This window comes from Meleagris gallopavo, chromosome 10 (assembly GCF_905368555.1).
Source record: "Meleagris gallopavo chromosome 10, MGAL_WU_HG_1.1, whole genome shotgun sequence".
In the NCBI taxonomy this organism is placed as follows: Eukaryota; Metazoa; Chordata; class Aves; order Galliformes; family Phasianidae; genus Meleagris; species Meleagris gallopavo.
The window spans coordinates 5,630,857-5,647,580 of record NC_139413.1 but is presented as its reverse complement, the minus strand read 5'-3'; positions in this window follow the sequence as shown (position 1 = coordinate 5,647,580).

The following is a 16,724-nucleotide window of genomic DNA, read 5'->3' as shown; positions in this document are numbered from 1 at the left end:
AAAAGCAGTTGCCAACCATGCTCTCTGCTTGAATTCAATTTCCCAGGTCCCTTGGAACAGGAGCAGCTCTTCCATGACAGATGCAGGCTGGCATGGGATTAAGGGAAGGCCCCTGGATCTGACCCTCTTACAATCCTTCTTGGCTGTTGCCCACTGTTCTTTTACAGCCTCCTGTGCCCTCCCACATGAACCACTTACCTGTGCATTGAGGGTACTCAATTTCTCCATCCAGACACTGTGGGTTACATTTCTCTGGTCTTGAAACTGCCGCATGAAGCCACTTGCATGTAAAGGAAATAATTCCTTAGAGGGATATGTGTAAGGCTTTCTCCATCATAGTTGAATATTGTTCTTATCCATTTCTGACTCAAGCCACTGTGCAGTCCCCTGGAAAACAAAAAACACCACTAATAATGCAAAGTACTTTCACGATTTGCCTGCAGATCTCACACTGGAAGCCGAGTCTCTGAAGATGCTGGTACCTCAAACACTTCTTCTCCTTCCCTTTTGCAACACATAACGCAGACTATGAAGGATAAAAGCTCATTTCATACTCTTTGGCAATGATCCATCGAGGCCTGCTCAGAGAAACTGTAGAAGGGGACAAGCCCAGATTTCCCTTCTGAGAAGCCTACAAAGGCCTGCAATGGGCATCAACTGCTGTCTCCATGCATATCAGAACACGGTATGAGCGGAGAGGTGCTGGAAGGGCCACAGAGGTACAAAGGGGTCACAGCATGGCAGCAACAGAGACCCAGGAGAGAAGCTCACTGGGGGAAAACCCTGCCTAAACAGGCAGACATGGGAGAGACTGCAGTGAAATGGTCTCCTGTCCTGTCGTGGTCAGGAAAACAATTTCAGGGATATCACTTTCAGGGAACTCAGGAGCTCTTCAGTACTCCTTGGAATTAGGCAGTCACAGAACAGATGACCCTAGCATGAGGCTTGGTGATCCCTTTCCCCTCAGATATTCCTGTCTGCAGCATCTTGGGAAACACAACCCACCTACAGCTGGCCTGCAGCTTTACGGGATTTCCCACACCTTGGTGCTCTGTTATTACTTCCCCAGGCACACCTGCTAAAGGCTTTCCTTTCAGTTTCTGCACTAAATATGCAAAAAACAGCAGCCAAACAATGACAAATGAAGAAGACAATTTTCTGGATTGCACCGTAGATATTTAAATGTGCCATTAATACATTGTACTCTTCATCAGGAGAAGATGCTGGGTCTTCCACATTTCCTATTTTACAATCAAATTTGATAAAATCACGCAATCTGGAATAAAGCTTTCTTTCTTCTCTCCATTTCAGCTCAGTGTTGTTATTGTTCATATCTTCTTCAGCTGCCATACAGGCCACTGGGAAAAGGCGAGAGAACATCGTCATCAATTCATACAGATGCACCACACGTAACTTTTTTCTCCCTACAGAGGTTCTTCACGTCATAAAATGCTTCGCTCTGAGCCTCTGCTTTTTGCAACAGGAAAGATATTTTCATCATATCTGAAGGGAAAAAAAGATGATGGTTGGGCCACCGTGCAGTGCTGCGGAGAGGCCGTTTCACTCTGAGAGGCACGCGGGGCAAGGGGGAAGCAGAGCCTGGGGTATGGGAACTCAGCAGGCAGCATTCAACTTCCCTGTATCTTTTTTCAGAATCCTCCTTTCCCTTGTCCCAGCACTTCTTTAAATTCATTTTCTCATGGTCACGTCACCTCTGGATTTGCTACATTCAAACAGACCCCACCTCCCCATCGCAGCCTGCAGACTGTGGCAGTGTCCTCAGCACAGGAGCCCAGCACACTGATGGAGATCTCCTCACATGGGCATTTCAGTCAAGCTCCCCTCCTCCCGGATCTGTGGGTGAGAGGAGGCAGGGAGAGACTGCAGGTAGCAGAGGGGACCACACAAGGTGACATCGAGAAGAAATCCCTTCTTGACAGAAGAAAGACTCACTGCTGTCAGCCACAGCACAAGTGCTGTTTCACAAGTGAAGTGCACAGGAAACACCTTCAGGATCTGAGAAAAAGTCAACGTGAGCAGTCACATAGCTCTTGGCCATGCAGCACATGCTTTAACCTACCTAAGCAAACTGGTGGATTTGTCCACTGCCCATTAATACATCTGATCTGCTGAGATCCTTCCAGGATGTAGAGATTTGGGCATTTCTATTTCAAAGTTGCACCTTGTGAATATTCTGGCCATGGGAAGGAAAGAATATCTCCGTTTTCAATATCTGGAGGTGGGTCACATTTTCCACTCTGTCCTGGAAGAACATTAACACTTAGAGAGAAAAGCATCAGAGTTTAATTGCAGGGGCAGCCTAGCCTTGAATTTATAATTCCGGTAAGACATTCCAGCGATATCAGGCTTGGTTGGGTTCAAAAGGTTCAAAAGCTGGAAACAGTTCTAGGAGAGGTAACTTTTCTGTTCTTCCCTCCTTCCAGTATGATACCAACTGGATAGCAAACAAGAGAAACAGGGATCAAGTGGCATAGCTAGAGATTGAAAAGAGGCAAGAAATTGCACATATTGTACATAATACAAATTGTACAAAGGCACCTATGCTTAGAGTTGCACTAAGTAGTGGTGAGGGATTAACATGGGTGATGTAATCATAGATTTATTGGTTTCAGTTAGAAACTGTGACAAAAAATAAGCACACTCACCTTTACGGATACATCTTGGAGTAGGTGACCAGCCATTCTTTGTGCACATAATTTCACCATCTTCATTTTCAGTACGATGATTTGTATTGCAGAACTATTTAGCTCTTTCACCTTTGTAATAGTTTTTCCAATTATTTTGGGTAATACCATTTTCCAGATACTTGATATCATATATTTCTAAAGAAGAAAAGTAAGTACATTTAAGCACATTAATAAAAACAGCCAAAACTGTAGTAAAATAATTCTTATAATGAAATAATCACCGTGTCCCCAAAACAGGAGTTTCATAAAGCACTAAGAACTGGCCTTGTAAACTGAAGTCCTTTCTGTAGTTAATAAGCAAGGCTGGCTAACTTCACTGCCTCTAGTGTCATGTACAACAACTTTGGTATGCTCTGCTAAGTCTCTCAAATTTTGTTGTGTGTGCTGAGACACATAAGGCATATGCTCCCAGGCAATTTTATATCCCTGTGCAAGTGCATCAGCCTCTCAAACCAGCTTTGGAGAATTTATCAACAGCTAAGCGTGCTGTCCCTACAGCATCCTGTATCCCAAAAGCCAAAAGACACATGGAAGGAATGTTGTGGTTGTGTTATTGGAGTAAGTGGCTGTTTCCACCGGGCACAACTCTGCTCATTCCCTGCATTGATCTCCTGTCCACTGAGGACAGCAGGAGAAAAATCAACCTTCAGTTGATCCTTCAGGTTCTATAGATAGGTAGAAACTGCCCTGTGACCAAAGATCTGGGTTATGAGAGAAGTCCTCAGCTCTCTGGTTTAAATTTGTTTCCCATAGTTGAATGATTAATTCAGTGCATCTGGATCTCTTACTGCAGACATTCTTACCCTCGGGTTCAGGTTGGATATTAGAAAAAACTTCTCAGAAAGGGTGATGGTGCATTAGAACAGGCAGACCAGAGAGGTGGTCTGTGATTCTATGATTTCCCATTGCCTCAAATTTGACTCATTCCTAATAAACGGAACAAATGTTTTTCAGAGGACATCTCTGCAAAAGGACAAAACACAGGCAATCCAAATCCGGCTCTGTACTCTCCATCTTTTCCTCACTGAAAGTCCATCCATCAATTCCTGGCCTCCACTTCAAATAAAATAGAATGGAGAATGCCAGCAAAATGGTTGAGCAACCAACCAACCAACCAGACCAAAAAAAAAGAAATAAATAATTTTTCCACTGTCTGACAAATTGGTTTGGGTTTCAAGGGGACAGTTACGGAGTCATGATTAAGTGGACTTAATGCACATAACCTGCCAAGCTGGCTTTTTGCATTCCCAGCCTAGAAGAGACATGGCTCTTCCTCGTGACTCCAGAAGGACATAATCTGGAGGAGGACGACTTCTGCAAATGAAGACATTTGTCAGAAAAAGACACTTGGAACCAAAGAGAGGATGGCAGTGCCTGCCTGGCATGAGGACAGCAGAGAGAGGGCAGCAGGAGTACAGGGGGAGTCAATCATTACCCAGTGACACAGCTGCCAAGTATCAGGAGCAAAAAGGTCAAGGACCTCTTGACTCGTCATTTCCCCAGTGCCGCTGTCCTAAAAACAAAGATCTTGGATATTTTCTTCCGTTATTCCTCTCTAGAAAGGGAAAACAAAGAGAAGGAAAAGGCTGCAGATACGGGAAGGCAGAGGAAGAGAGAGAAGTTAAGGTGTGCAGAAGTCTGTAAAAACATGATAAAAATCAACATTTCTAATGGCACCAAAGGCAGCTCTGCCCAGCATCTGCAGGCTCCTATTTGATTTTTTAACAAGCGCTACAGGAAAGAAGCAGCAGAGAGGAGCTCTCAACCTCCAGAAGAGCAACAGCAGATGGGAAAAAAGTGGTCTCTCTTACAGAAACCTACGTTTCCAGCCCAAAGCCCTCTGTCACTAATGGTGTGCAGCTTAGTGGATGGAAGTGGATTTGAGCAGGCACTGTGCTGCAGCTGAGGTGTGAAAGCTGAAGGATGAACATCAGCAGATGGACAGGTCAGAAAGGATGTTTTATGCCCACTGGGGAGCTGCTGGGAAGCACAAAACCCATTGAAACCACAAAGCTATGGATGGGTTCCTAGTGCTGTTGGCAGCAAGAGACAAGCAAAGCTTCCAGAGGCACTGCGGCTGCCTTGCAGGGCCGCTCTCATCCCTCAGCCCTCACTCTTTGAAGCACAGCCCCATTGTTTGCCCGTCTTTGAAGTGCCAAATGGGAAACATCACAGCAGTCCTGCGTGCAAACAATAAATCAGCATCGCATTAAGGAGGGAGGCAATGGGTAGCACCCACCTCCCATTTGCACTAATTGCATCCCTCTTGTTTTTGGAGGAATGCTTAATGAGGCATTTTTCATTTCCTTCTCCGCATCCCTCCTCCTCATTATTGTTTGTGAGCAAAATCCTTCCAGGAAAGGGCTGCAAGACCTTGTGTTGCTCTCTCCATTAGCTGAAATCCAAGGCATCTCTTCTTAACTCTCCCCTCTTAGCCCTGGGACAGCTCCTGTCCAGAAGTCCCTAGGACCTTTTCTCTTCTGCAAGTGCAACCCAAAGCACTTCAGACAGGGTCAAAGCCCCCCAGAAGCCCATGAAATCTTTTCCAGCTATAGCTGTGTCGGTTTCAAATACATCCCTCCATAGTAAAAGCTCTCCTCTAACCCCCACACCACCACCCAGCACTGGAGCTGGATGCCCTGCAGATCATCTCCTTGTCTTCACCAGTAACTACCTATTAGCAGATTCTCTGTTCTTCTTAACTTGATCTCCTGCCCACATGCTATTTTCCAGGGGTGCTGTCTGGATGTAGGCAGGATCCTCAGAGGAATGGCTGAGAGCAGCAGGTGAAACCTTATCCACTCCATTGTCTCTCACACCCAACTCTCATCACCACTGCAGCTGCCAGAGGCCGCCCAGCTCAGGGCTGCCGGATGAATGTCCAAAGGCACCTGGCTCTTTGTATGAGATTGTCCTTTTCTTGAGCAATCACCTGGCAAAAACAGGTTCCAATGTTTACCTGGCTTCTGTGTTACTTTAATTCTTACACAACCTGGCAGGAGGAGTGGAGGACTCAGGGACGTGCCTTTGTTATCGCATGAGTAAAACCCTGCTTCTGTCAGTGACACAAAGAGGACTGCTGCCACCCTCGTAACAGCTGCTAAGGCCAGAGGCACCATGGTTATGGGCAACCCATTGGGTTTGTTCCATGCATGGGAAGAGAAGCTGCCCCATCCCTGGAGGTGTCAAGGCCGGAGCCCCATCACTTAATGGGGGTCCAGGCAGTCTGATTTGGTGGGGGGCATCCAGCCCATGGCAGGGGGTTGGAACTGAGTGATCTTTGATGCCCCTTCCAACCCAAGACATTCTATGATTCATCCCAAATGTCTGCCTCCAGCTTCACTTTTTGCGGACTACTGTGGCCAAGGAGGAACAAACCCAGCCCTCATGCACAGAACCAGACACCACAGGCTCAAATCTCAGCAAAGAACACTTTGTCACCAAGCCTGAAACAGCTTTTGTGGATTTAACTGCTGCATAATTCCTGCTAATTAACCATACCCCTTTTGTCCTGAGGAGAGAAATACCTGTACAGAAGGCATCTGGTTCAGCCACTCTGGAGCAGGATGGCAGCACCTAACTCCTATACCTTGCCCTCACCCCTCCTGCCCCAGCAGCACAGATGAGTAGAGCTGCAAGCCAACAGGATGAGGTGGTGCCAGCAGGAGAGGGGCTCCTGCAAGCTGGACACTTCCAGCTGCTTTCCCCAAAGCAAAGCAGGACATTTGCTCATACCCTCATGCTTGGCTGTCCCAGGGCATTGCACAAGATCCCTTTTCTCTTTGTGTATCACAGACGCTCCCCAGCAGCAAGGAATCAAACTGCCTCATTATGGTTTTAGGACTGCTAATTGCCAGTTACAAGAAACCCAGCCAAAGAAGACAATGTCTCTCTCTACTCCCTGAAAGACAACACCTGCCCTGGGGATGATCTCTGGGTGCAGCAGCCCATACACAAAGCACTGAGCGGGTGATTTTTCCTGGCTTCTCCTCCTTGTGCATAGACTTGTTGTGACATGGTCATTCACGAGGCACCAGCCTCAGTGAGAGCTGAAGAAGCCCAACTTGCACCCTGGTTTTTACATCCATTCTCACATCACAGCCAGCTCTGCTCTTTTGGGATGCTGAACCACAGGCCAGCCTGGAGGAGCTGCTTCAGCCTGAACTTCTGGCCTGGTTTTGTTGGCCCTGCAGATTGCTTTCTTCACACTGCATTTGATTACCTGCCATATATCTGTGGGAGGTTTTACCTTTTATAACTTCCTCATATCACGTATTCAGGATTAACACAGCTGCTGCTAGAACACCGTTACGCTTGTATTCTTCATCCTATTTACCTTACAGGCAACCCATATATGTTTCCCATGCTCCGCTCCTGGGCAGTGCTGGAGATCAGACTGGTTTAGAAGTGAAACCACCCAACTACTCATTGTGCACAGTGAACAGCTTTGAGCAGCAGTATAAGTCACACAGCCCCTTCTTCAAGACCCACGCTCCTCTGTGTGCCAAGTGCATGCCCCAAGCACTCCCTGTGCTCAGGTCAATGGTCAATCCCAGTGAGCCCATCCCAACCTGCAGATAGCTCAGACTGATCTCCCTGTGTGCTGCAGTGATATTACTAAATCATATTTTTATTGCTGTCATACTGGTAAAAAAAAATATGCTCTTCAGTACAACCATTAACCACAATTACCACTCATTTGCACAGAATCTGAAACTAGATGTACATTTGCTCTTCTGCTACCAACCAATAAATCTCCCCAGGTGCACATGGACCAGACAGCAAGGCAAGAAATCACTTCTCCTGTAGCTACTTTTAGTTGCCCTAGCAAAGAGTTTTGCAAAAAGCATTTTCTCCATTTTTGTTGACTGGTGGATGCCCCGTCCCTGCAGACAGCCAAGGTCAGCCTGGATGGGGCTCCGAGCACCCGATGGAGCTGTAGGTGTCCCTGTTCACTGCAGGGAAGTTGGACCAGATGGCTTTTAAGAGTTCCTTTCAACTCAAACAGTTCTATGATCCTGGAACCCACAGCTTGTCCTTGGGCTCTGACCATCTGTAATCTCTTAGCCATGTAAATCCTTTCATGACGTTATGGGGCATTGGCCATGGTGTCTGCTCAGAGCTCCCCTGTGAAGTTTGCCTTTCCTCCAGGACAACGGGCATTTGGATTAAAATATCCGTTAACTTGCTGGATTGTTGACTCTCCCCTGGACTCTGGAGTGCAAGTGGTGCAGAATTGCTTTGCAGCTTCATGCAGCTCTTTATGGGTCCATGGGCATCCAAGCTTGGCAGGATCCAGCACGGTGCCAGCTAGCTCAAATTCAGCAGCACTCCAGCCTTGAGGCTTGAGGAATGGGCTCATGGAAGCATCCTACCAGCAGAGAGAAAGAAAAAAACAAACAACAAAAAACGACACCCTAAGGCCATAAGAAAGGCATTAAAACTGAGCACACTCTACACAAAATTCAGCATGGGCAAAGCTCAGAAAAGGGATGCTGCACAGCTCTGAGCTCCTGAGCGCAAGGATACGGGCCCAGGTGGGGCTACGTAGGGGAACCGAGGTCTATAAAGCCCCAGCACCCACCCATGCCGATAGGCGTGTTTCTTCCTTAGGCTTTATCACCGCATGCACTCGCAGCAGGCGGTGATGGTACGGGACCGGCGTCCTCCACCCGCATCCAGCGCTCCGCCCCAACGCCGGCAGCGGTCCGCGGACGCTCAGCGCCCCCTGGCGGTACGGGGTGAGCAGCGAGGCGCAGCGGGGCCGGGGCGGGCTGAGCTCGCGGAGATGTTTCTGCCGTGATTCAAGTTAATTAGCTCCGATGATGCCTCCGAAGGGAAACGTTCCTCCTTTCGATTCCAGCCGACTTGGGCCCAAGCCTGTTTTTCATAAGAGCCGGTAAGTGCAAACAGATAGGGCTCTTCCATTGGAAACAGGCGGCGTGAGACATAATTAAAGAAGTATGAGCTGGCGTTTCGAAGAACCGTTTTCAATTACTGCTATTTTGAGAGTATTAAGGGGAAATATTTTAAACAAGACCGCTTCAGAAACAGATGATGTTTGTCATTAGTTTTGAAATAATATTTGATTTTGAGACCGAGGTTTTCGTACGCCAGATCTCCCGTGGATGGCCACAGTGGGGCTGATGCACTATGGCATGGGAGCAGGAATGCAGGTCCTAGGGTTTCTTTTCCCATAGGAAATGCCCTCCTTCTCCCATCGCCCATTTTTCAGTTATAGGATCATTCAGGTTGGAAAAGAGCACTAAGCTCACCAAGGCCAACCCCAATCCCCCCCACACCATGCCCACAGAGCACATCCCTCAGTGCCACATCTCCACAGTTCTTCAACACCTCCACAGATGGTGACCCCACTGTATTCCATACTGACACCCATAGGTTCAGCACCACATTACCCAGCAGCCTGAGGTCAATGAACCTCTCCAAGCTTCCTTTGGCCACATGCAAAGTGGGCACATCCACGTTCCCTGAATCTTCTGGATTCTTCCAGCACTTTAGTCACTCGGGCTCCTATGAGACCCCCAAAGCCTTCATGAAGCCAGCAGCATGGGAATTGCCTGGCCATGGAGGAGGGCTCTCCGTTGACATCTGCCCAGCGAGCTTGTGAGGCTCAAGCAGCAGAAATGCTGGTCCTCGACGGACCATGAGAAATCATTTCCTTGCGCTATTTACAGCAGCCAAGGACATTTTTTTCTTCTGGAAACATCACAAGGAGGATGTTTCTCAGGGCTACTGAGAAAGGGGGGCGTCTCCTCTGGGGAATAGTGTGAGCTGGGGCAGCATCACAGCACATCAAAGTGAGCCCAGGAGGCCAAACCCAGTATTTCGCTGCTCCTGTGTCAGAGTGCAGCATTGCTGGTGCCAGCACAGGCTCTCATATGTAGGATGAGCATCAGCAGGCTGCAGGGACATCCAGCAAGTGAAGGCATCAACAGACAGCTCCTCTCCATGTTCCTGGGCCCACAGGTATTCCCAAATCCATGGCTGCTGGATCTGAAGCACACATGACAGCTTCCCTGTCTCACTGAGGGTTAGATGATCCCTGCAGATTCGGTGCTCAGCTGGTGGGGCTGGACATGGGTGGCAAGCAGGAGCAATGCCTCCTTTTCCATGCATGGATTTCACAGGGGCTGGAATATCAAGTGATTTTATAACTGGTGCAATTCATTCTCCTGTGGGTAACTCATCATTTTCTCATTGAGTCACCATTGCCATTCCCAGTGCAGTTTCCCACTCCTGCTGCCCACTTCGAGGCATGCAGGGGTCCAGGCCCTTTCCCCCCGTCTCCACTCCCATCCCCTTTCCCAGCTCCATCACTATTACCACCCCCAATCCCATCCCACCACCCCCCTTCAGCCTTTGGCACAGAGGTTCCAGCACTGGCCTATGGCCTCCTAGGTGCATGTATGAGCAGAGCACTGTGATGATCCAGCAAATCCTCCCTTCCCACACCCACCTCTCTCCCTTCTCACACCGCAGCCCCTCAGAAAGGGACCATCCACCTGCATCACCATCAGACACCATCCCTTGGCATGGTCCCAAGATAATCCTGGTGCTTTCCAACCACTTGTAAGACCATGACAACACCACCAGCCCTGATTTCTGCTTGCCTCCTGCTTCCATGAGCCTGCAGGAAGCATCCTGCAGAGAGCGGCCACTGTGTCAAAGAGCAGAAGGTTTTCAGCTTTGGCCAAGCTCTGGCAGGTCCCCAAAGCCGGGAAGGAGAAAAACGTTATGAAAACACTCATCAGAAGGCAGTGAGAAATTACATGTGGGTCACTTGAACTCCAGGCCCAAGAAAAGGGGTCAAGCCCACAGGGTAAAGCACAGCTGGATGGGAAGAAGCCAGAAGAATTTTGGAGGAGAAATAGCTTGATCTGTTAATTTGCTGACATTCCCCAGGCTGGGCTTTTCCTCCCCTTGGGGATGCAGGTCCAGCCTCACGTGCACACAACGGGATGTGGATAATGCCTCAGGGATGGGGTCTGGCCCAGGTGACTGGGACCATACATCTGCTGCGAGAAAGCCACAGTGCAGTGCAATTCTCCTTTTAACACACATTTTGGGGATCATGTGGTGCTTTTTTTACCATTTGAAGACATTTAAAAGAGCACAGGGCCTTGCTTTCGCATCCTCTAAATCTAAGTGAATACGTCTGAAATTTGTATTAACACTGATTGCAGAAAACATGACTTGCAAAAAACTTAGCGCAGTTCTGCCAGTGAAGTTCTTTCCTTTTCGCTTGCACACATTTACCAGTAATTATTGCAAACACCAGTTCCAGCACCTCCACTGCTGCCCCTTGCCCAACATCAGGCAGCTCTTCACAGATGTCAAACTTCCAATTTCAAAAGCAATTTGTACTTGAGAACAATTATCTCCCAAGAAACAACAACCTTTGCTTTGGGCACTTTGTATATTGCAGTTTTTAAAGTGCTGCTATTCAGCAGTATGAAAATTTGACGGAGAGCAGGAGAACATAACTTCATCTGATTTCTGTCTGTAGGGAAGAGCTGAAACCTGGCATAAGGGTTGCTGTGAGGCTGGAGATCTGGGCTGGGGAGGAGCTACCGAGACATGACCAAGCAGATGTTGCTTTAGCCATGAGCTGGAAGAGGCAAAGGGGAGCAAATCCTCTGTGCCAGCCCAAAGTACAGCTCAGCCATTTAGATGTAGAATTACAGAACCAGCTTGGTTGGAAAAAACCTTCAAGATCATTGACTCCAATCACTGACTTGACCTACAGAGTCCTGTCAGCAGCCCAAATCCCTTAGTGCCATGCCCTCACATCTGGGGACACAAGATAGAACTTCCCTCTGAAGAGCCCAAGACCCTCTACAGAACAGAGGAACCATGAGGACCACGTGACCCTTGGAAAGCACAGGGCAGGGCCAAATACCCAGATCTCCAGCCAGCTAGGTGGCGGAGGCTCTCCAAAGACGGCATCCCCCTGGATGCTGCATTCAGGGCCATGGGGAGCCAAGAGACACATTCAGCCTCCCTCTGCTTCCAACTTCAGCTTGCCCTGGAAGGCTCTGCAACTTTGCTCCTTCTGGGAGATTTATAGCTTGGCCCCGCGGCTGCACTCAGTTCAGAGTTTACATAAATGTTGGGCAAAGTCCATCGTTGACATTTCACGCCATCAAGGACCGTAACAGCTGCTGAAACAGCCAAATCATAGGGGTTCATGCCCTGGAGCGAAGGGGCTTTAAATCTTCCCCTGCCCAACCACTGACCTCATGTCATTGGACTGCTCCAGCTGCCGGCAGGGCTGATTCATTCTCCTGCAGGGAGATTTCCCTGGGCAGTTGCACAGAGGCACCATCAGCCCAAGATGCTGCCACGCATGATGGAGGCTCCAAGGGATGGAGCGCAATCACAGCCTCACCTGCACTTCAGGGAGCAAAGAATACCCTTCAACGTAAGAAAAAGCAAAGCCTGAGAATCAAGGAGACTCCCGCACATTGCTGCTCCCTGATGCTCAAGGCAGAGACAGAAGCCATAGAACCTGTTTACGACTTGAACAAACGTGATGAATGGCTGCTCCGAAAGCATTTCAGATGGGCTGCTCCTTGTCTGGATCTTCATAAGCTGATGTTTGGGAATAGTTAAGGAGCTGTCTTGACTTGGTTAACTTGATAGCCACAACGTTTCACCAAGCTGACGCAGGATTTATGTCTCAATCAGGCAATAATGTTTCGTAAGCATTTGGTTTTGGGGGAGATTTACATCCTATCAGAGATCTGACAGATTTACATGGCTGCCAGAGGTTGAGTTTCAAGAGGAGCCACCTGTGAAATACTGAGCATGGGGTCTTAGTGCTGGAGGGCAAGTCCCTGTGAACACCGTGTCCTGGCCCCCGCTGACGCATTGCCCTACTAATGTTTTCTAGTAATAAAGTGAAACAAAGTCTAAGGGAGCTGCCTGGTGACAGAAAGCATTTGCAACGTTGTTCCCTTCCTCCATCTCTTTGATGAGAACCCATCACAACCCAGCCTCAGGAAGGAGGTGATGCCCATCTCCTTCTCTTGTTCTTCATAGAAAGAGCCCAGCAGAGCTGCCACTGAGAGGAAATATCCCTGTGATGCAAGCAATGGCCACAACAGCTTCGTGCTTCAAGCAGATACACCAGCATCTTGAACATCTACAGGTATGGCCAAAAAGTAGCTGGAGTTGATGGCTGGTGTTTGATTGATGGCTCTGAGCATGTTCTGGCACTGGAAGGAGCCAGAGGTCCCACATCACTAAGTTGGCATGCTGAGCTTCAAATCCTGGCTCCTTCTCCATCGTGTTCATTGTTAATGTGGGAATCGCTATTAATCAGCAAGTGCTCATTTCCTCATTACTCACCCATAACGGGACAGGGCCAGCGTGCCGGCACCTTCAAGCAGTGGTTGTTTAATGACTCGTACCTTGAAGGCATCTCAGGAAAAACAAGCATGAGCAGAGTCACTCGGCGTCAAATAAACCACAGATTTCAGAATTTGCTGAAACAGTGACGTTTAAGTGCATGAAACTTCTGGAGGGGGTCATCAGATTTCAGATTTGGTTGCACAAGGTAGCGTTTGGCCAGGACAAACAACGAGTTGTGTTTTTTTTTTTGTTTTGTTTTGTTTTGTTTTCTTTAAACAACTCCCTCCAATCCCTTCTTTGGAAAAGGAGGAAAGGTGAAATATGGCAAGAAGGGCGCTGGGGAAACAGCTTTTCAGCCACACTGTGCAAACTCCTCCTTTCCCAACAAACAATACTAGGGGCAGGAGCCCCACAGCAGTAGCTGGGCAGAGGGACATGAGGGCTTGTCTCAGTCCCAAAGCATTGCAGACCCTTCCTCAGCTCCCCCCAGCACCTACCTTCTCTTCATGCCCTTCTCTTCCTTTTTCTTTATCACTTTTGCTGCCCCTGGGGAGTTTGTGTTACCTGTTCACATTTAGTGGAAAACATGGCACGTGCAGAGCCTGGACCCACCACTGCTCTCCTGACTGGAGATGCTCAAAACCTGGATGTTTTCCTGCTCAATCTACTGTAGGGAACCTGCTTTAGCTGGGAGTTGGGCTTTGTGATCTACAGAGGTCCCTTTCAGCCCCTACACCTACAGCTGTAGCTCAAGAATATAGCTGCGTGCATTAGTACAGAGCAAACAAATATCAGTTGCATGTGTACAGCACATGCAACACGCATTTCCCAAACGATTTTGGGCACAGGCACCTTCCTGCTCCTGTACAGCCCACGCTTCTCTCTGTTTGCTTCAATAAACTCAACACATGTGATGAAATCGACTTACACGCATGCAGCAACGCCGTCCTCGAAGAGAAAATCTGCAGAATGAGCCATCCTCAGGCGTGCAGCCCCTGGAGCTGTGCAGGTGGGGACACACATAGCTGCACGGAGACATCTGTGATTGTCCCCTGTGTGTCACTCCCGTCCCCACGTGGGGGCTGGAGGTTGAGATCTGCACGAAGGCGCTGCCAGGGCTCCTATCCAACAGAAGGAGTGTGAGTGTTCTGGCACAGTTAGCAGTTTAGGATGTGTTTTTTTAATTAGGAAAATAACAACTTTGCTGACTTTTCTATTCTGGTCTTGTTCTGCTCTCGTTAACTGCTCTTGTTGTATCAAGCAGCACCCCAGCCCAGGCTCAAGCCCTTATGACTGCTGATGGGAAGCATTTTGTTTCGTAACAGTGGTCTCAGCCAGCAGAGCACATGAGAACATTTTTTCACGAACATGAAAGATGCTATTTTAGAAACTGTTCTCCCCCATGTTTATGGTGCTCTGAGATGCGCCAGCTCAAACACTTTGCAGCCACGTGCACCATTTAACCCATTGAGGCCAGGCAACAGGGTGTGCAGAGTTCCCGTGTGCCAGATGTGTGGTGGAGTGGCCGTGCCCCTTGTAGGTTGGATTCCTGCTCCTTATTCATTTACAGCTTAGCAGCCTTTCCTCCTCTTTTGGCATCCTTTATCCTCAACAGGAAAGTCCTTCTCTTTCCTGATGAGCAGACCACATGCTCACTGCCTTGTCCACCTTGTCTCCTTTGTGCTTACAAAGCCCCATTCAGCATTGTGATTTCACATCTTCAGATCTCCCCAGAAACCAGGCCTGCAGAGGCCAGCAGGTCAGCTTCAACACAAGGCTCCAGGTAGGTCTAAAAGCTCCCACGCAGCACTGGGGATGCCACAAACCCAACAACACTAGGGCAGGAGGAGGGTTCCAGCAAAAGCTCCACTGAGATCACTATCCATTGTGTCCAACAAAAATACACACTCCCCTGTCACAGAGCTAAGTGGAGTCACCCAGAGTTATGATTTCCTTTCAGCAGATATTTCATCTTCAGGCTGTCACTTTTGCTCAGGCCACGATTAAAACAATAAACCCCAGAGAAGCCACCCTGCTCCCCGTCAACAGCTGCTTCTCCTCGCTGCAAGACATTCATCACCAAGAGGAGAGAGGGGAAATTAAAGACAGATTATTATTATTATTATCATCTATAATTTGAGGCTGCCACGCTGGGTGAGTGAGCTCTCCTTGGCGAAGCCCGAGGTGGACCTGTTGGTGTGAGGGATGTGCCACATGCCAAGCACCTTCTGCAAGTCATCACCCTGGGTAGATTACTGCTGCTTACCTCTGAAATCCTTCTTGGCCATTTGTGTTAGATTCAAAACCTCATCTTGACAAACAAAACGCCCAGTAAGTGCACCACCTTGACTACCAATGTGGCCCTAGACATCCTCACCCAACCCATTCTTCATCATCTCTGCCATGTCTCAGCTGGGATGGCAGCATGGGACCTTCATGGCCCTAAACAAACTGGGTTATGAGGATGAAGCAGGATCCTGGTTGTCCTCTGAGCCTGCAATCACAGAATCATAAAGATTGGAAAAGACTACTTAGATCATCAGGTCCAACCATCCACTTACCAACAACATTGCCCACTGACCGCGTCCCTCAGTGTCACATCCCCATGGTTCTTGAACACTTCCAGGGACAGCAATACCACCACCACCTCCCTGGGCAGCCTGTGCCAATCCACCACCACTCTTTTTGAGATGAGATGTTTTGTAATATCCAACCCGAACCTCCCCTGGCACAACTTAAAGCCATCCTCATCCTATCGCTATTATCTGGGAAAAAGAAGTCAAACCCCACCTCATCACAAAACGTCCATGTGCCATTACATAGACATGAAGAACCATCCAGCCAGGCTGACTGCAGGGCTTGTGAAGGAGATACCTAGAACTGTCTGCTTGAGAGATGCTGAAGAAAACAGCCTTCATCCTGCCAAGCTCTGGACACAAAACATCCTGCTCAGATGTCTCACTTGAGCCATGGTGACGAGTGGCTGTGGCAGACACATAGCAGCTTTCCTGGGAGTTTATTTTTCAAAGGGCTCAGTGTGTTCCATTTCAGTACGGATGGAAAATCTATTGTGTCAGTGCCCCGGCCATGCCTGCGCATATTTGCATTTTCTTTACAGTATTTTTAGAGATTTCCACTCCTCAGCCTGATTTGGGAAGAAGTCAAAAATGTGAAATCTTGGACACTACCACAGGAAAAGAAACTCATTTTTTCAGTCAGCATTAGATACAGCTCTCAGACGTGGTGATGGATGTGCTGCCAGCCTGGAGAGCTGCACTCACCCCACAGATAAGGGCCTGATGTGTCCCAGGAGGACTCTGTCCCTGAGGGAGCTGCTCCCAGCCCATCCTACCCAAAAGCCACCCCAAAGCCCAGCAGCGCTAAGGAGCCACGCCAGCAACATGGTTTGACTGCCTCTGCACTGAGAACTCACCTACTTCTAATCTGGTTGCATTTTGGGCAGATAGAACCAGCCTTTCTGTCCACCTCCATTGCACATGGTGCACTTTGGGGTGAAAACCTCCTGGACCAACAGCTGCACCCAGAAACCTATTGAGCACATTTATCTAGTGACTTCCTGTAAGAGCAAAGCTCTACAGCCACACAGCTTTCCTCCATCAGGTTGATGTTTCAAGTATTTCC